Genomic DNA, 18,954 nt, shown 5'->3' on the forward strand with positions numbered 1-18,954 from the left:
CCTTCAAGCCCCTATGATTCTATTTCCTTCCCTCCCTCCCTTCCTGAGCATGGCATTGCCTACGTTACCTTCTACCTGCGCTTCTGTGGCCCTGGGAGGGATGAAAATTGCAGCAGTTTCCTGTTTTTCATCCAGCACATCGCTAAACAAAGTGGGAAAAGATGGTGTGGAGATATCTGCAACCATTTGTTAGTCGCCTTCCTTCCAGCCTCCTAGGCTGTGTGTGTGTGTGTGTGTGTGTGTGTGTGTGTGTGTGCGCGCGCGCTGAGGAGAAGGGAGAAAGTTCTACCAATAGGCTGCTGGGAACTTGTGACTGTTCTATTGTGGTTTGGCTGCTAAAAATACCCTGCGGTCTCTCCCCTTCTTTTCAAAGCAAATGAAATGAGCCAGCTGGGGTGGAGTGAAGTGCAGCAGCTTGGCAAGAGTTGTCATCTGTCTTTCTTGTGACATGCCCCCCCCCTGTGGACTTTGTCTGAGGTTTAATAGCTCTCTCTCTTGCTTTGCTGTGGAAGTAAAATGCATAGTTTCTCAACCTTGGCTATTTGAAGATGTGTGGACTTCAACTCCCAGAATTCCCCAGCCACCATGTCTTCCTCAAATAGGCCGCCAGGCACTAGCTAGAACAGCATGCTGGCTGAGGAATTCTGGGAGATGAAGTCCACACATCTTAAAGTTGCCAACTTTGAAAAACACTGAGCTGCAGAGAGACCTTGTTTTCCTGAAAATAAGACTGGGTCTTATTTATTTATTTATTTGGCCCCCAAAAGAGGCACCAGGTCTTATTTTCAAGGGGGTGTCTTTTATACTCAACTCTGGCACTGACAGCCCTGCCCAGCCGGCCCAATTATTCTGACTGAAGGAGCAGCTTCATTTTGCAGCTGCATTCCGGCCTGCATTTCTCAGTCACAGGCCTTTCTGGAAGGCCTATGCAGTCGCAAACCAAGCTATGGATTCAATCCATAGCTCTGTTCTCGGCTGCAGTAGCCTTCCGGAAAGGCCTGTGACTGAGAAATGCAGGCCTGGGTGTAGAAGATGCCACAGAAGAAGTAGGCTAGCAAGAAGACCTTCCCAGCCGGCTTCCGACAAGCAAAATCAATGGGGAAGCTGGTGGGAATGTTGGTTACGTGTTATTTTGTTTAATGACCATCACAAAAAAAGTCCATTAAATAAGGTGCGGTTATGTGGTGCCTCACTTAATGACTGCACCACTTGATGAATTTTCCAACCCCCATTATGATTGTAAGTTGAGGACTACCTGTGTCAAATGGTTTCTGAACAATTTTATGGGACCCAGGCTGTGTTTTGCTACTCTGGCCTGTGAATTAGATAAAAGGTAGAGTGCTTTTTAGGTGAATGGTGTTTGAATCCATTCTCCAGTGCCCTAAATCATTATAACATTACAAGATTGCAACATATTTTTGTTCTAAGACAGACCACCGGCTTAATAAATGTCAAGAACTTAGCAGAAAGGATTTCACCCAAAAGTTTTTGCAAGATTTATAGTCAGGTTTGTGTCCATGCAAAGCATTGGGGTCCTGTAATTCCTCATTAATGTGTATCAGGATTTCTAAGTAAAATATTTTGCTTCAGTGGTAAGGTGACCAACCGTCCTCCTTTAGGGAGGACAGTCCTCCTTTTGTAAGTTCTGTCCTCCCTCAAAAAGTGTCCTCCTTCATGTCCTCCTTTTCGATATTTGAAGACTAATCTGCAGGGCTTTTTTTTGTCTCATAGAACGCTCAGAACAGCATTCCGGCACCTTTTTTTGATGTTTTTTTTTTCCAACTTTTGCATGAGCTGTGCTACTCCCACTATCTGCTTTCAAAAGCCAATAGGAATTGCTGCTGAGCGCGCCAAAACACCCGGCTGGCAAACTTTGCACATGCAAGTTGTCTGTATTATTGTTGCAATGAATAAAATGTTTCTTTTATTTAGGATATTTTTTTCTTCAATTTATTTATGTCCTCCTTTTCATTGTAAAAAAGCTGGTCACCTTATCAGTGGGGCCCTTGGTCCTCTCTGAGCTTGCCTGATGAGGTTACTTAGATGAGTAATGAAACATCTGCAAGGAAACAACCAAGTTCAGAGAGCACCAAGGACCTCACAGTTCAAGTCAGAGCTACAAATATCCTTTTCTGGATATTTGGTATTTGGCCTCAGTTACGCTTTTTATTTGCAAAGGATCATTTTCTAAAAGATACCAAAAAAAATCGGAACTCCTCCCTTGACATACCAGTTTATTCTGTACTTGAGCTTCCCAACAGCTCAGCTGAGGTCTCCTGCGATCATAGCTGCAGTAAAGACATGATTTACAATTATTTCTTTTGTCTTCTGCTTTGCTTCCAGGTCAGGTTAAAGCCAAATCAGAACTTACCCAGTTTTAGTTTTGTGTGTGTTATAGGTTTGTTCACTTCTTGTTTTGTTAAACTCTAGTAATGAAAGTGAAAGAGCACAGTGAAAAAATGGAACTAAATATAAAGCCCAAACTAATGACAATAGGTACTGTGAAAATATTGAGGTGATGGGTGGCTTCTGCCTTTTAGGATTGACTTATAGATCGGGGGTTCCCAACATCCGGGCCACAGCCCAGTACCGGGCTGTGGCCCATTTGGAATTGGGCTGTGGAAGCAGTAGACAAGCATGTGTGCTTACACAGCTACACTCGTTCAAGCGGTGAGTGTGGGTGCCTGCTGCTTGTGCAAATGGAGCTGCACGCGCATGCACGCTTGTCCGCTGCTTGTGCTGGATCTTCCCCTCTCTCCCCCCCCCCCCGGACTAGTCTGCAAACCCAGAAAGGTTGGGGACTGCTGTCCTCACTTACCAACCAAATGTTTAGGAACAGAAATTACAATGCTGCTGAAAAAGAAGATTTGGAACCAGTTCCTCTAAGTTTTGGCTGTCACAGCATCCATGAGGTAATACAATTGTGATCTGGGTGCTGGGCAGCCAGTCACACCTCTGACAATTGCAGCATCCTATTTCTTTGCTTCCCTACTGGCTTCCCATGAGCAACCTCAATGTGGAAGCCAGCAGGGAAGGTTGCATGTTGCTCCCGTATGTTGGTTACACTCTCCCCTGCCAGCAGCAGCCTTACCTGCTGCCAACCTGTTTGCGAGCTGCCTGGGACTCGCTTAACAAGAGCAATTCCTGGGGAGTGCCAAGATGGCTCTTCATTAAGCGATGTGGTTATGTGACACATTGTGATCACATTGCTTAGCAATGGAAATTCCAGTCCCAATTACCCTTGTTAACCAAGGACTACTGTGTTAATAGGAATCAGTGATCAAGAAATAAGCTTCAGGCTAAGATTTGATAGGGTAGCAATGAATACCTTGGAAAAGATATTCAGATGCCGCGATGTGTCTGTAGCTACAAAGATCAGAATTGTGCAGGCAGTGGTTTTCTCTCTGACGCTCTATGGAAGTGAAAGTTGGACTTTAAAGAAGCAAGATAAGAGAAGTACTGATATTTTTGAATGTTGGTGGTGGAGAAGATTCCTGAGAATACTATACAGGTAGTCCTCAACTTATAACCACAATTGGGGCTGGAAATCTGGTTGTAAATTGCTTGGCTGTAAGTTGAGGCGCCCATGTGACAAGTCCCTTTTTTTTTTTTACATTTTTTGCAATGATCATTAAGTGAATCATTGTGGTCATTAAATAAATCATGCAATACTCGGGCAAATGGCACTGTCTGAATGAGTGGGTTTTGGTTTTTTTTGCCAGAAACCAAGAAAAAATGTTGAAAAACGCAGTCATGTGATCACAGAACTCTGCTCCTGGTTGTTAAAGACAAGCCAGTTGCCAAGTGCCTGAAATGTGATTGTGTGAGCGTAGAAAGGGGGAACAACATTTTATGATGATCAGAAGTGCTTTAAGGGCTGTGAAGCACCCATTCTGAACTGTCGTATTCTGAACAGTTGTAAAGTGAATGGTCCTAAGCTGAGGACTCCCTGTAGAAAGCCAAGCAAACAAACAAATGGATCATTGAACAACTCAAGCCAGAGATCTATGTTGAGAGACAAATGACCAGACTCATATTATCCTACTTTGGATACCTTATCAACGACCTAGCTTTCTGGAGAAAGCTCTAATGCTGGGAAAGGTGGAAGGAGAGAGAAGAGGACGGTGGACACACCCAATTACAATAGCAATGATGTAACTTTGGAATTGCTGAAGGATCAGGTTAAGGACAGCTCATCATGGAGAGTGTCTGTCTGTGTCACTGCTGAGAGTTGACACCAATATAGTGACATATAAGGGTCTAGGACAGGGGTAGGCAACCTTGGCTCTTTTATGACTCGTGGACTTCAACTCCCAGAATTCCTGAGCCAGCCATGAAATGTGAATGACAAAAATTAAAATATTTTAAACATTATTTTAAATAATTACATTGAATTATTGAGTTGTCCTGGGGTGAGTTGTCCCGCAGTTGAGTTGGTTGCAGCGAGTTGTCCTATTCCGACATATAATTAGTCAAAAGCCTTGGTTTATGACTTGCTATTCTGTGACCTCAGGAAATGGTAATTTATCCAGTAATTCGTGGTTAAATAAAGTACGGTTTATCACTGTGTGTGAACTTTACTTTGTCCTGTTAGGTTCTTCTAGCTACAAAACTGGTAGAGGATGCTTTGCACAAATATGGGAAGGTCAATGGCTGGATGCAGTTATTTTTCACCGTCTTGCATCCTGAATATAGATAACACTCACCTTTGTTAACTCTGCCCAATCTTTGCCTGTGGCCAGGCCTGTTAGAGTAATCCCCATCTAGTCAAGGCAGATCTCAAAGAGAAAAACGTTTCATAATCTCTGCCTATAGTGAATAATCTGAGGAAAAGGGAGAAATACACACCCAAATAATCTTTTGTGCAAATAGAAAACTTGTATGACAGCAAAAGGTGAATTAGATATCTTTTTCTTCTCCAATTTTATGGAGTGCATGACAACCTGCACTGTGCTGATGACGTTTGTCTAATAGCCACAAGCACAAAGGATTTGCAAAATCTACTAATGAAAGTCAAGGGATGTAGTGAAAAAATGGGACTAAAATTACATATAAAGAAGATCAAACTAATGATAACAGGTACAACAACCAGCCTTAGAACTGACAATGAAGATGACAAAATGGCAGATAGTTTCTGCCTTTTAGTTCAACTATCAACAGTAAAGGAACAAGCTGTCAAGAAATATGCTGTAGACCAGCACTAAGAGCAGCCATGAAGGCCTAGGAAAAGATATTCAAGTAGTGTGGTATGTCTGTACCACTGTTTTCCATTCTTAGCTACTTTAAGGTATGTGGACTTCAACTCCCAGAATTCCCTAGCCAGCCATGCTGGCTAGGGAATTCTGGGAGCTGAAGTCCACACATCTTAAAAGTGACAAAATTGAGAAACATTGATCTATAGCTACAAAGATCAGAATTGTGCAAACCATAATATTTACTGTGATGGAAGGGAATGTTGGAGTTAGAAGAAGGGAGAGTATTGATGCTTTTGATGTTGGTGAAGACTCCTGAGAATACACTAGAACAGGGGTAGGCAACCCAAAACACTTAAAGAGCCACTTGGACCCGTTTCCCACCAAAAACAAAACACTGGGAGCCGCAAAACCATTTTGATATCTAAAATGAAGATAACACTGCATATATCCTTTTTTACCTTTATTATAGGTGTGTGTGTGTGTTTGTGTGTGTGTGTGTGTATATATATGTATATGTATGTATGTATATATATACACACACACACACACATACACACACAGGTAAAAAAAAAGGATATATGCAGTGTTATCTTCATTTTAGATGTCAAAAGGGTCTCTCTCTCTCTCTGTCTCTCTCCCTCCCTCCCTCTCTATCTGCCCTTGGTCTGCCTGCTACTCCTCTTCCCCCGCTCTCTTTCTTTCTCTCTCTCTCTCTTTCCTCTCTCTCTCTCTCTCTCTCTCTCTCTCCCTCTCTCTCTTTCTCTCTCTCTCTTTCTCCCCCCCCTCCTATCTGCTGCTCACCTGACAAGCTTCAAGCTGTTGTCCAACAAGATAAGGGGTAGACAACCTCATCTCTTTTATGACTCATGGACTTCAACTCCCAGAATTCCTGAGTCAGTCTAGCTGGGCTAGCTAGCTCTCTCCTGCCCTTCCTGCTTCCCGCAGAGACGCAGCAAAGGGAGGAGCTCCGCCCAGTAAGCTTTTCAGCTCCTCGGAAAACACTGTGAGTCCAAAGAGCCGCATGCGGCTCCGGAGCCGCAGGTTGCCGACCTGTGCACTAGAAGCTAAGAAAACAAACCAATGAATCATTGAACAAATTAACCCAGAATTCTCACTTGAAGCACAAACAATCAGGTTCCAATTAGCATATTTTGGATATATTATGCGAAGGTCCAGCTCTCTGGAGAAAGCCCTGATGCTGGGAAAAATGGAAGGAAAGAGAAGAAGACCAGTGACGAGGTGAATGGACATCATTACAGTGGCAACTGGTCCACAGTTGGAAGAGCAGAAGGATATGGATAGACTATCCTGGAGAAAAAAATCTTACCTGTGTGGTCCCTAAGTATGAACTACAACTGGTTGGCACATAATCAATTGTGCAACAAGCTAGACTAGGCTAAAATGGACATGGGAAATTTCTGGCTCAGTGTCAGAAACCCATACATTGTACCAGAACATCATGTTAAAGCATAAGGTAGCCTTTTTATGTTACAGAGCACACCAATTGTGATCGGTTAACATTGATTCGGGATAATGGGTGTTATGTAAATTCTTTGTGCATTTTTTTTGCACAGTAATTTTGCTTTGTTCTGCATGTCAAAACAACTGGACTCAAAGGCAGACTTTTCCCCCCATGCCATCACACTGCTGAACACTTAATTCCCACAGTACTGTCTTAAGAAATTTACCCATGTAATAGGCTGTATTGCTATATTCTCATCTTTCTTATCTTTTCTCATCTTTCCTACTATCTTCTCCTATTGGTATCTTATGATTTATCACTTGTTGTTTGTTAATGATTGCAACTATGATTTATGATCTGTGACCTATCACTATGTTGTAGTATATGTGTACACTGAGAGCTTATGCACTGGAGACAAATTCCAATCACACTTGATCAATGAAGAATTCCATTTTATTCTAAATAGGAACATAAAGAGTCTTGGGATTGTGGTGGGTATTAAATGAACACATGAGTTTTGATTTGTGAGTTTTGGGTAGCCCATTCTTACATTTGCATTTGAGTCAGAGGAGGCCTTAAACCTGAGGTATAGCTTTGCTATTCTTCCTGCACGAAGAAGGGGTAAAGCACCCCAAGATGGAACCAAGATGAGCAGTTCCACAGTTCAAGATGTGTCAACTGTGGGATGGCCTTAACTCCCCTGCTCCTTCCACCTGTAGATACAGGTAATCCTCAGCCTAGGTCCACAATTGAGTCCAGCATTTCTATTGTTAAGTGAGACCTTCGTAAAGTGAATTTTGCCCCATTTTGCGACCTTTCTTGCCACAGTTTTTAAGTGAATCGCTGCAGTTGTTCAGTTAGCAACATGGTTGTTAAGTGAATCTGGCATCCCCATTAACTTTGCTTGTCAGAAGGTCACAGAAGGGGATCATATGACCCAGGACACTGCAACAGTCATAAATATGAATCAGTTGCCAAACCTCTGAATTTTGATCACATGACCATTAGGATGCTGCAACGGTCGTAAGTGTGAAAAATGGTCCTCACTCACTTTTTTTCCAGTGCCGTTCGAACAGGTCACTATATGAACTGTTGTTAAGTATTTTATGACTTTCTTGAAATGCTCTGGTTGGGATGGTTTATCAGACTGTCCATTCTTTCAATAACTCTGTTGGTTTTGCAGTGACTAAGCACCTTCCCTATCTCTGTGGTACTTTCCCTCTCTTCACAATGTTGCTACAGGCAAAAGGGAAATGATGGGGCCGTCATAGCTTGCGACATGCTGCCTTTCTCAATCCTTGACAGGTGTTTTTTTCCCCTTGCTGAAAACCTTACAAGGTTTCTGCACGTCTCTGAGTTGGTTGGAGCACTGAACAGCTTCTTAAGACACGTTTTTTGAGTGCAGCATTAGACAAGCACCTTTGGGGGGTGTGTGTGCAAGATGCCAGTCAGAACCTGGCCTGGAGTGGCAGTTTTGAAAGTGGGAAATAGCAAAGACTCATGACTGAATTAATTCTGCACGGCTCTCTTTAAATATTGAAGTAGGGTAGCATTTCAGATCCAGAGATTTCAAAGAACAAAAGGTATTTTGGGAGTATCTTTTCCCAAGATCAAGCTGAAGAAGATGGCTGCGCAGTCCTGATAAAGTATTTATTCATTTATTTAATTTATATTTATTCAATTTAAATCGCCACCCATCTCACATTTGTGACTCTAGGCAGGGATAGGCAACCTTGGCTCTTTTATGACTCGTAGACTTCAACTTCCAGAATTCCTGAGCCAGCATGGCTCAGCATGGAAACCTTTCCCTTTCTCCTCAGCATGGCTGGCTCAGGAATTCTGGGAGTTGAAGTCCACGAGTCATGAAAGAGTCAAGGTTGCCTACACCTGCTCTAGGCAGGTTACCATTAAAACATAAATAACAGCCCCCCAAAACCCACTCTAGCAACCATATAACAATACAAACACAAAGAAAACTATTTTTATTATTTATTTGCCGCCTAACTCACCATGGGGCAACTCTGGATAGCTTACAATAATAAAACGGGGAATATATATATATATATAATGATCAAATAAATAAAATAATGTAAAATAAATAAAATAAAAAATGATAAAATGAAATAAAATTAAAAAGGATAAAAATGTAAAACAACAACAAAGGAATGAAACAATAAAAATAAGCAATGGAAGTACAATAACATGAAATTAAAAATGAAAAAAAATATTAAAAGACGCAGCAGTGTCATTATGCACTCTGAAACACTGTTTTGCCTTCCAAATGTATAAGGCTGCATAGTTCATTAAATAGTTTTCCTCCCTTTCATTGGATAAGGCAGGGGTCTTCAAACTTGGCCCTTTTATGAATTGTGGACTTCAACTCCCAGAATTCCTCAACCAGGCACCGCTGGCGGAGCAATTCTGGGAGTTGAAGTCCACAAGTCATAAAAGGGCCAAGTTTGAAGATCCCTGGGATAAGGAAATGCTTCCTATAGGCTTGTGTTAATGAAACTTGCTGGGAATTGCTTCTGTACTGTACAGACTAGGGCAAGGCATTCATTTCCTATGATATCCCAGAAGTGGTAAATATTTCAGAGAACCAAATGCAAGGGAAGAGATGTTTGAAGGATTCCTAAATCCAACAAGAGACCCACAATCCCGTATTGAATTCAATACGATTGGGACCAGAATTTCCTTGCCTAAGCGAGGTGGTCGTTAAACGAATCGCACCCAATTTTATAACCTTCTTATGCCACAGTTGTTGTGAATCACTGCAGTTAACGGAATCATGTGGCCGGAAGCCAGCTGAGAAGGTCATGTGATCCCATGATGCTGGGACACTGAAATGGTTGTAAATACATGCCAGTTGCCAAGCACCCAAATTTTGCTCACGTGACTAGGGGGTGCCTGTAATGGTTGTAAGTACGAAGACTGCTTGTAAGGTACTTTTGTCATTGCCATTTTAACTTCAAACGGTTGTTAAATAAATGGTTGTAAGTTGAAAACTATCCATACAGTATTTTTATTATGCACTGAGGGCTGTGCAGCTGTGTGTGATATCTGAAAAGTCCGGTTTATTATAGACTTTTTAAAATGTAAAATAGGCAGAAAATTATTGTTCCCTGGAATGTAGGTATATTCATTGCATACTTTGTTGTTCGTAAAAAATACGAATTCATATAGTGTTCTTGGCATGCAAATCCTTAAGGGAGAGCAGTCATTGTAGGTAGAGATTGCATAAGGAATGTTGAGCATTAGAGAGGTGATTTAGTCTCATATCTTGTGCAGCCGCCCTGCTGATTATAGCTTCTGATTGTGGTGTTTGGGATTGTGTGTCCAGCAAGCATAAGTGTATGCTAGACATTAGATAAAGCTAAAACAGTCCTAGTTTTGCAGAAGTAGAATGATGATGAAGTGGAAGGGAATTCTCATTAAGAATATATTGTGAGTGTTCTTTGTTTGTATAACTTAAAGACCCCTATATGGTAAGGGAAATGCCAGATGTGTAAGTTGGCTTGAGAAAAGGTTGAGGAACTAGAAACATTATTGCTAATGCATACTGGACAGTTGAGAAAGCCAAAGAATACTAAAAATAAGTCCCTGTGTGCTTCATTAATTATAAAAAGCCCTATGATTGTGTTGACCTTATCAAGCTGCGGAAAGGGCTTAGGAAAATGGGAATCCCAGAACGTTTCCTTGACCTCATGTGAAGCCTATACATAGAACATAGAATAATGGAGTTGGAAGGGACCTTGGAGGTCTTCTAGTCAAACCCCCTGCTCAAGCAGGAGATCCTGTACCAGAAGTCCCCAACCACTGGCCAGGGCCCATTACTGGAGCGTGGCTTGTTCGGAACTGGGCTGCGCAAGTGGTGGGCTGGCAGACAGTTGTGCAGCTCAGCTTGAGCGAGTGGTGGGCCGATGCATATGTGCACATGCATGTAGCTTGATTTGTGCAAGTGGCGGGCCAGCCCTCCCTCCCCCCCCCCCCCCCCGGCTTCCAAGCCATAAAGATTGGAGACCACTGAGCTAGAGGTTGAAAACTGATGACAGTAGACATTTATCTTGATATTAAAGGTTACATAGTAGGAACGCAGTAATACAGAAACAATAACATCATTGATCAGCATAAAAAAAAGGACAGCGTCTGTCATTCTGGAGACACAAGGAAAGCTTAAACAAAATGATTGCTTTTCCTGTTATAAAAAGAATGTTCTCCTTGCTCGAAATAGCAAAGACTGTTATAGCATTGTTCTACCTTGTCCTCACTGCTTTGTGTGTGTGTGTGTGTGTGTGTGTGTGTGTATGTATGTGTGCCTTCGAGTCAGCATTGATGCTGGTGATTGCCTGGATTAGTCCCTGTAGTTTTCTTGGCAAGATTTGAGAAATAGTTTGCCATTGCCTTCTTTCTAGGGCTGAGAGAGAGAGAGGCTGATCCCAGATTTCCCAACTGGTTTTGTGCTTAAGGTAGGACTAGAACTCAGGGTCTCCTGTTATCTAGGCCAGGGCTTTTCAACCAATGGTACGTGTACCACTTGTGGTACATTAACAAGTGTCAGGTGGTACACAGCCCTGCCTAGCCAAGTGTAGTGGGGGAGGGAAAGAGCCAGCGCAGGCAAGGACTTACTGTCAGAGAGGCCTCTGCAGCAGCAGAGTTGCTGGGGCAAGGCAAAGGCCCCAGGCTCACTTCTTGCTCACCCTCCCCCATGAGAGAGGAGCAGGAAGGGGATGGAGACAGGAGAGGCTATAAAACAGTGGTTCTCAACCTGTGGGTCGGGACCCCATTTGGGGTCAAATGACCATTTCACGGGGGTCGCCAAACCACACTGTCTGCCATTTTTTTCCCTTTTCCCTAGCTGTCCTACTCCCTCTTATTGGTGGCCACACCCACTTGGGGGTCACCACAACATGGGGAACTGTATTATGGGGTCACGGCATTAGAAAGGTTGAGAACCACTGCTATAAAAGGAGACAGTTTGGGTGGGAGAGGGAGAGAAAAAAAAGCAGCAGCCTTGGGAGGAGGCAGAATCAGCTCTAGCTGCACTGAAGGGAAAGGAGGAGGAGGAGGAGGGTGGGGGGAGAGGAGAGGAGATCAAGCAGGCTGGCCATGAGCTGATCTACAACTGCTGTGGCAGCCCCCTGTGCTGGCAGCAGCAAACAGGCAAGAAATGCAGTGGGGGAGGGGTCGCCCTCCAAGAGGAGTGAAAAAAGGCAGCAATGGCTGGAGGTGAGGTCGGGAGATGGAGAGTGGAAGGATTCTTATATGCTTTTGTGACTTTGAAGTCCTGGGATTTGTACAATGTAGGCTTTCTGTTCTTAAGGAGTGTTTGGCAATTTCTATTTGGCTGATGGCTGCTGTTAGCTTCTATTGCTCTGCTATTGTTGCAAGTTTTGTTGCAAGGGATTTTGAAGTATTTTTCTGCTGAATGGATTTTGCCTGTAGCATTCTTTTACTTAAGAATGGAGCCATTTGGCAAGGCTACTTTAGCCGGCAGCCAGTACTTACTACATTTTTTTTTCTTCCTTAAGTGCCGGCTGCTTAACTTTCCTTTCTAGCCAGTAGCTAATTCTTAAAGGGGAATGTGCCTTTTTAAGCTAGTTCACTCAGCAGCTTGTCTTTTCTGTCTCTGGAGGCTTTTCCTTGTTTGATTAATATATGGAAGAGAGGAAATATGGGGGGGGGCGGGTTCAAATTCTTCCTTCAGAAGGAGATGGGAATAAGAGGGAGGGAGGGAAGTCCCACCTTAGCACTTGGCCACCAGCAGCCCTGCCATTGACTTTGCTTGTCAAAAGCTTGCAAAAGGGGATCACATGACCCTGGAACACTGTGGCCATCATAAATATGAATCAGTTGCCAAGCATCCAAATATAAATCACATGACCCTGGGCACGCTGCAATGGTCATAAATGTGAAAAATGGTCATAAGTCATTTCAGTGCAATGGCAACTTTCAACAGGTTTTTTGTTTTTTTTTTTGGTCATCAAGTTTTTGACACCTTGCTAGGTGGTACTCGAATATTGCCATATCCTAAAAGTGGTACAATTGATGAAAAGGTTGAAAAGCCCTGATCTAGGCCAGTGCCTTAACCACTACATCAAACTGGCTTTCACTGCATTACACTGCACTACAAATCAGGACTTGCCCCTATGATGACAATAATGAAAAGCCATCTACAATTATCCTCAACTTACGACCACAATTGAGATTGGAATTTTAGTCGCAAGTCGTGAAGATCATAAGTTAGGGCACCCACATGATGGGAGCCCAATTTTACAACCATTTTGCAGTGGTCGTTAAGCAAATCCCACGGTCATAATTACAAATCCATTCTCTGGAATGGTTTTTTTTTTTTGCCAGAAACCAGCAAAAAACATCACCAATCACAGTCACATGATTGCAGGATACTGCAACCAGTTGTAAATGTGAGCTAGTAGCCAATCATCCAAAATACAGTCACGTGATCAGAGGGGAAGGCAACATTTTATGAAGGCCAGAAGTCCTTTACAAGGCCATCGTGAATCGGAACAGTCATTAAATGACCGTCATAAGTCGAGAACTATCTATAGTCCGTGTTGATTCTTAGTAATTACACAGACCACATTTTCTCCAGACTGTGACTTCCTGACTTGTGTCTAGTTTAATGAAAAGAAGGACTAGAGGAGACATGATAGCAGCGTTCCAATATTTGAGGGGCTCCTACAAAAAACCAGAGGGGTCAAGCAATTTGCCAAAGCACCAGAAGGCAAGACAAGAAACAATGGATGGGAACTGACTAAGAAGAGAAGCAAGTTAAAACTAAGGAGAAATTTCCTAACGGTGAGAGTAACCAATAGAACAGCTTGTCTTCAGAAGTTGTGGGGGCTCCATCACTGGAGGCTTTTAAGAAGAGACTGGACAATCATTTATCTGAAATGGCGTAGGGCAGAGGTCCCCAACCTTTAAGGCTTGGCAGTCTGGGAGGGGGGAGAGAAGTATGTGGCCGGCTGGCGCATGTGCAGGTCAAGCTGCATGCACAGGTGCACACCATCCCGCTGGTCACACAAGTCAAACTGCGCTCGTGCACGTATATGTTCTGGCCTGCTGCTCACTCAAGTTGAATGGCACATGCATGTGCCAGCTGCCGCTCGCATGGCCCGGTCTCCGCCAAATCCCGTGGATTAGGGATCCCTGTTGTAAACCACCATGTGTCTGACTGGTGGCATGTACATTCAATACTGCTACTACTACTGAAAACAATACCAGTACAATCAGAGTTCTTAGAGTCATACTAGAGCAGTGGTTCTCAACCTGTGGGTCGGGACCCCATTTGGGGTCGAACGACCATTTCACGGGGGTCGCCAAACAAGGCTGTCCGCCATTTTTTCTCCCTTTTCTTTGGCCACGCCCCTGGCACCCGGTGATGTATACGTGGTTGGGGGTCACCACAACATGGGGGACTGTATTATGGGGTCGCGGCATTAGAAAGGTTGAGAACCACTGTACTAGAGGGATTTATTAAATATTTGGATGTTTTTAAATTTATTGGACTTTGGGCTATTGAACTTCCCCCCCCGCCCCCAAAAGCTCTTTGCTTGGAACTTCTGATATACAATGACAATACTTCCATGAAATTCTGGGACTAGCCAGGAAGTAAAAAAAAAAACCACATCCTGTAGGAAGGCTATGGAAAACCACTTAGCTATTGTTGCCACAAAAGAGTTGAGCTTGACTCAGCAGAGGCTTTACTTTTAGATAATCAAGGATTTTGCATCTGTTGCCTTGAGGAGATTAGATTTGTTCATAAAAGACTGATAAGCTCACAGTTCTCAAAATTGTGACTTCTAAGTTAATCAATCACAGATAAGATAATTTCTTTATCCCAAACATCTATTTGTGGAGAAAGGAATGAATTTGTGGAGCTCAGCCCTGGGAGGATCCAAGTTATGGTAAAGAGCGGCCTAAGGCTTTGGCAAAAGTTGGTTTGATATAAATGTGATGTGTCCTGCTCCTTCTTGAGCACACATGCTGGCACAATTTGTATTTCACGTAGGGACGCGTGCCTAAGAATTATATTATAGAATTGGAAAAGGTAATAGATGCTGTTCAGCCAGCTCTCTCATCTGTTGAAAAGGAGATGTTGCAACTTAGGAAAAATGTGATTGAACAAAAAGTGGTTGTAGGCCACCTTGCAAATTGGCAATACAAACATTTTTAAAAAGGGAGGGAGGGAAGAAGGAAGGGCATAGAGAGAGGAAGAAAAGAAAGGGAAAACATGGAGGGTGGGAGGAAGGGAGGGAGAGAGGGAGGGAGGGAATGGAGGGAGAGAGGGAGGGAGGGAATGGAGGGAAAGAAGAAGGAAAGGAAGGAAGTTCATGGAGGGAGGGAAAGAAGGAAGCAAAGGAAGGGAGGGAGAGAGGGCATGGGGGAGGAAAGGAAAAACATGGAGGGTGGGAGGAAGGAAGGGAGGCAGGAAGAGTGGGGGAGGGAGGAAGGAAAGGAAGGAAGGAAGGAAGGAAGGAAGGAAGGCAGGCAGGCTGGCTGGCTTTCAGTTTCTGGTATTTGCTTGAACAGAAAACATCTACCCTGTAGGTGATAGAAATCCTGTTGCTAGGTCCTTTTATGCCAGTCTTTCTCTATCATTTCTGGATTTGGAAATGCTTTCGCTGGCAGATTGTGGTTGTCCATCCATTCTTCTAATGGATTTTATCTATGCTCTCCTCCATCTCTTTTAATTAGATGGTCTTTCTTCTTTCAATCAGTGTCAGCCAAGAGATGCCAATAAATTATTCACTGCTGCACTGACACAAGGGAGCAATTACCTCCAAGGAAAGTGTGCTGAGAGAAGGCAGGAATGTTCTGTCTGGTGGCTGGAGAGAAAATGCCTTTCTTTAATATTCTTTTGGGGGAGGGAGGGAATTGCTGAATTGGGCCAAACGCTGCGCACAAACATAACTGGCAACGGTTACGTTTCCAGAATAATACAAATTTGATAAATAAAGTCAGAATAGTGGAATTTACAGGATGGGTAGTCCTTGACTTATGACTGCAATTGAGCCCAAAATTTCCATTGCCAAGCGAGACGGTTGTTAAGTGTGTTTTGCCCCATTTTACAGTTGTTGCCACAGTTGTTAAGCGAATCACTGCAATTAATTAGTAACACAGTTGTTAAGTGAATCCGGATTGCCCATTGACTTTGCTTGTCAGAAGGTTGCAAAAGAGAATCACGTGACTCCAGGACACTGTAACCGTCATAAATATGAGTCAGTTGCCAAATAGGAGAATTTTCTCTGTTTTCAGCAAAAAGTCCATACAGGTAGTCCTCGACTTACGACCACAATTGAACCCAAAATTTATGTTGCTAAGCGAGTTTGTTAAGCGAGTTTGCCTCATCTTGTGACCTTCTTGCCACAGTTGTTAAGTGAATCACGGTAGTTGTTAAATTAAACAAACTGTTGTTAAATGAATCTGGCTTCCCCAATGGCTTTGTTTGTTAGAAAGTCACAGGGGGGGGATCACGTGATCCCAGGGACACTGCAGCTGTCATAAATATCAGCCAATTGCCAAGTGTCTGAATTTTGATCACATGACCATGGGGATGCTACCACGGTCATGTGTGTGAACACTGGTTATAATAAATCACTTTTTTCAGTGTTGTGGTAACTTTGAATGGTCACTAAACAAAGTGTTGCAAGTTGAGGACTACCTGTAATGTAAGGCGTTTTCAGACTTTTATAAAAGTAGTTACAGAATTGTTCCTTCCCTAATCCCTTTAGGGAAGGTCCATGTAGCTCAGGGGTCTTCAAACTTGGCCCTTTTATGACTTGTGGACTTCAACTCCCAGAATTCCTCAGCCAGGCACGCCTGGCTGAGGAATTCTTGGAGTTGAAGTCCACAAGTCATAAAAGGGCCATGTTTGTGGCTGAGGAATTCTGGGAGTTGAAGTCCACAAGTCATAAAAGAGCCAAGTTTGAACACCCCTGAGCTATGTCAGCAACTTCTACCATCTTCACAGTCCACTACTCACTGTAAGTGTTTCTGTATTTTTCCCTCTTTGTACACCCTTTAAGGACCTAACATTTCCCTTGTCTGCCTACTCACACAGCTGGCGGAACTATTTTTTGTCTTCCCAAAAAACATTCTGGGTGGAAAGCGATAACATCCCTTTTTATGGGCAGAGTTGAATTCCTGTCCTGAGACCTCTCAGTGCTTGCTTTCTCTTCCAATACTTTCCGATGCAAAGGGCCGTCATGCAGTCCTGCTGGCGTGACAGCATGAGGACTATGAATTCTCCAGGCCCACTGCAAGAAAAACATGGGTGGGTCCTTTGAGCTTCACCGGGTACAGCTGAAGGATGCCTGGCTTGGTTCTTTCCCCAGGGAGCTGAACAATTTGGCCCCGCTGACAAAGCTGGCTGAGATCTGCTAGCTGACTTCATGCTGATCCGGTAGCAGTGGGGGAACAGGAAGAAGCAGGGGGGGGGGTTGGCTGTGACGACACAGCTGACAGGGTTGGACCGGTCTAGCTGCCCTGCCATTGATAAACTGCTATACAGTTGGAGCCAGGAGTCCAGGTAAATCTCTCCAGCGGTGGACTTCCTGGTGGGAAGGGCAGCCACTCACTACAACCGGGAGAAGCGATGGTTTGTGCCAGGTAAGAGACCGAAACTGAAGAGAACTCGCTCTCCCTCCGAGGGGCTGTGACTCTGGGATCCCTCCACTCCTGCTGCTCCAGCATCTTGGAGAGGCGGGTAGATCAGAGAAGAAAGGGCCCACGAGGCATGGATCCACTTCTTAGTAAAAGGACATTGTATAAAGCTGCACGTTCAGAAACCTCTTGAACGTTGGAGCCTGACTGAGTTTACAGGGTTTAGTTTGTGGGAGTAAACCTGTGACTCATTACAGTGCGTGTGCTTTGGGCTTTCGGCAGCGTCAGGAGCTGTATATTCTTCTCACTACTCAGCTGCTTTTTCAGGGAAAGTGGAACAGAGGGAGACAATCTCCACTTTAGAAGTTTGGTTTTTATGCTCTTGTACCAGCAGGGTGGTGGGATTACGGCTCCTGGAATCCCCTGTCCCAGCGAGGGGAACAAACATTCTTGAATTCATTGTTGTGAATCAGTTTTTGTTTAGGAGTAATAACACAGGGCTACAAAAATCCAGGTGATCACCAGGTAGCAGCAGGGGCTTGGGAGTCCTTTGCATAGTTTTTTTTTTTTTTTGCAGCTCTTTTAGTGCTCATTTGGAATTCTGCCACCTGGCCCTGGGGGTCGTCTTCTAAACATTCCCAAAGTTTTTTTTAAAGTGTGTGTTCATCCCTCTGCTTTTGAGATGGATGGCGTGCAGGGCCAAAAAAACTTGTGCGAGTCTCAATAACAGGAAAGGCACATCTCACAGAGTACAAATGTACTGTAGAGGAATGTGAGACTTTAGTAAGAGGTGGGGGTGGGCAGGGTTTTTGTCTTTGTGAGTGATAACACGAGGGGGGGGGCAAAGCTGTGAAAAACCCCACATTTTCCTGTTTTTGTTCTTGCTTTCATGGATTTTATTTTATTGCATGTGCAGTTCATTAAACATTTTCCATTTTCCTTTAGCCACGCTAAACAGAGCATGGTTTTTCCAAAAAAAAAAAAAAAAAGACTTTCCATTAAGAGCAGAAAATCTTCATCAGTAAATGGTTCAAAGTTATGTGGGGGAAAATACTTGTTTAATTAAATCTAATCCTTTGTTAAGTTAGCATGGTATGATGGTTTGTAGGACAATCAAATGTATATTTATGTTCAAAGAAGCAGCCTTATGACCAGGAAAGCATGCTTTTGATCAGGAAAGATTACACCTGGATTCACAGCTAGATTACTTGCTGCTCTAAGCTGTCATTTGTAGAATAGATCTCAACCTCAGCAACTTGAAGATGTGTGGACATCAACCCCCAGAATTCATAAACCAGCGTTAAAGTAAGTTAAAGTAAATCTTGAAGCATGCTGGCTGGGGAATTCTGGGAGTTGAAGTCCACCCAACTTCAAGGTGCCAAAGTTGAGAAACACTGGGCTAAGAAGCTATGAATGATGGCTTATATATACATGAGCTGGATTTGCACACTGCACAACTCGTCAGCAGGCCATGTTATGCAACTCATGAACTCGGTTGGTAGATTTACTTTACTTACTTGGGGAGAAAAGTAAGTTTGCAATGAAAAAGATTGAACTGTGGTGTTGAATTTTACAATTAAAAACCTCCACAAATATATTCACATGTTTTAAGGCCAAGGTCTCTAACGTGGAAGGAAATAAAAATAGCCTACTTTATGGGTCTGGTTTACAGCT

At 43.4% G+C, this 18,954-nt stretch overlaps 1 protein-coding gene across 4 annotated transcripts in view; it reads left to right on the forward strand.

Moving 5' to 3' along the window:
• Window positions 1-18,954, forward strand: part of KSR1 (kinase suppressor of ras 1) — a 178,897-nt gene that overhangs the window by 20,331 nt on the left and 139,612 nt on the right. Inside the window, exon 1 of one of the 4 annotated variants that reach the window (XM_039341409.1) lies at window positions 17,149-17,286. The exons of the other annotated variants lie outside the window; for them this stretch is intronic. The gene's annotated coding sequence lies outside the window, so the exon portion shown is untranslated. Of the gene's footprint in view, window positions 1-17,148; window positions 17,287-18,954 lie in introns of those variants that run through there. 4 annotated transcript variants of the gene reach the window in all.

This window comes from Crotalus tigris, unplaced genomic scaffold (assembly GCF_016545835.1).
Source record: "Crotalus tigris isolate CLP2741 ecotype Arizona unplaced genomic scaffold, ASM1654583v1 scf7180000017550.10884619, whole genome shotgun sequence".
Classification (NCBI taxonomy): domain Eukaryota; kingdom Metazoa; phylum Chordata; class Lepidosauria; order Squamata; family Viperidae; genus Crotalus; species Crotalus tigris.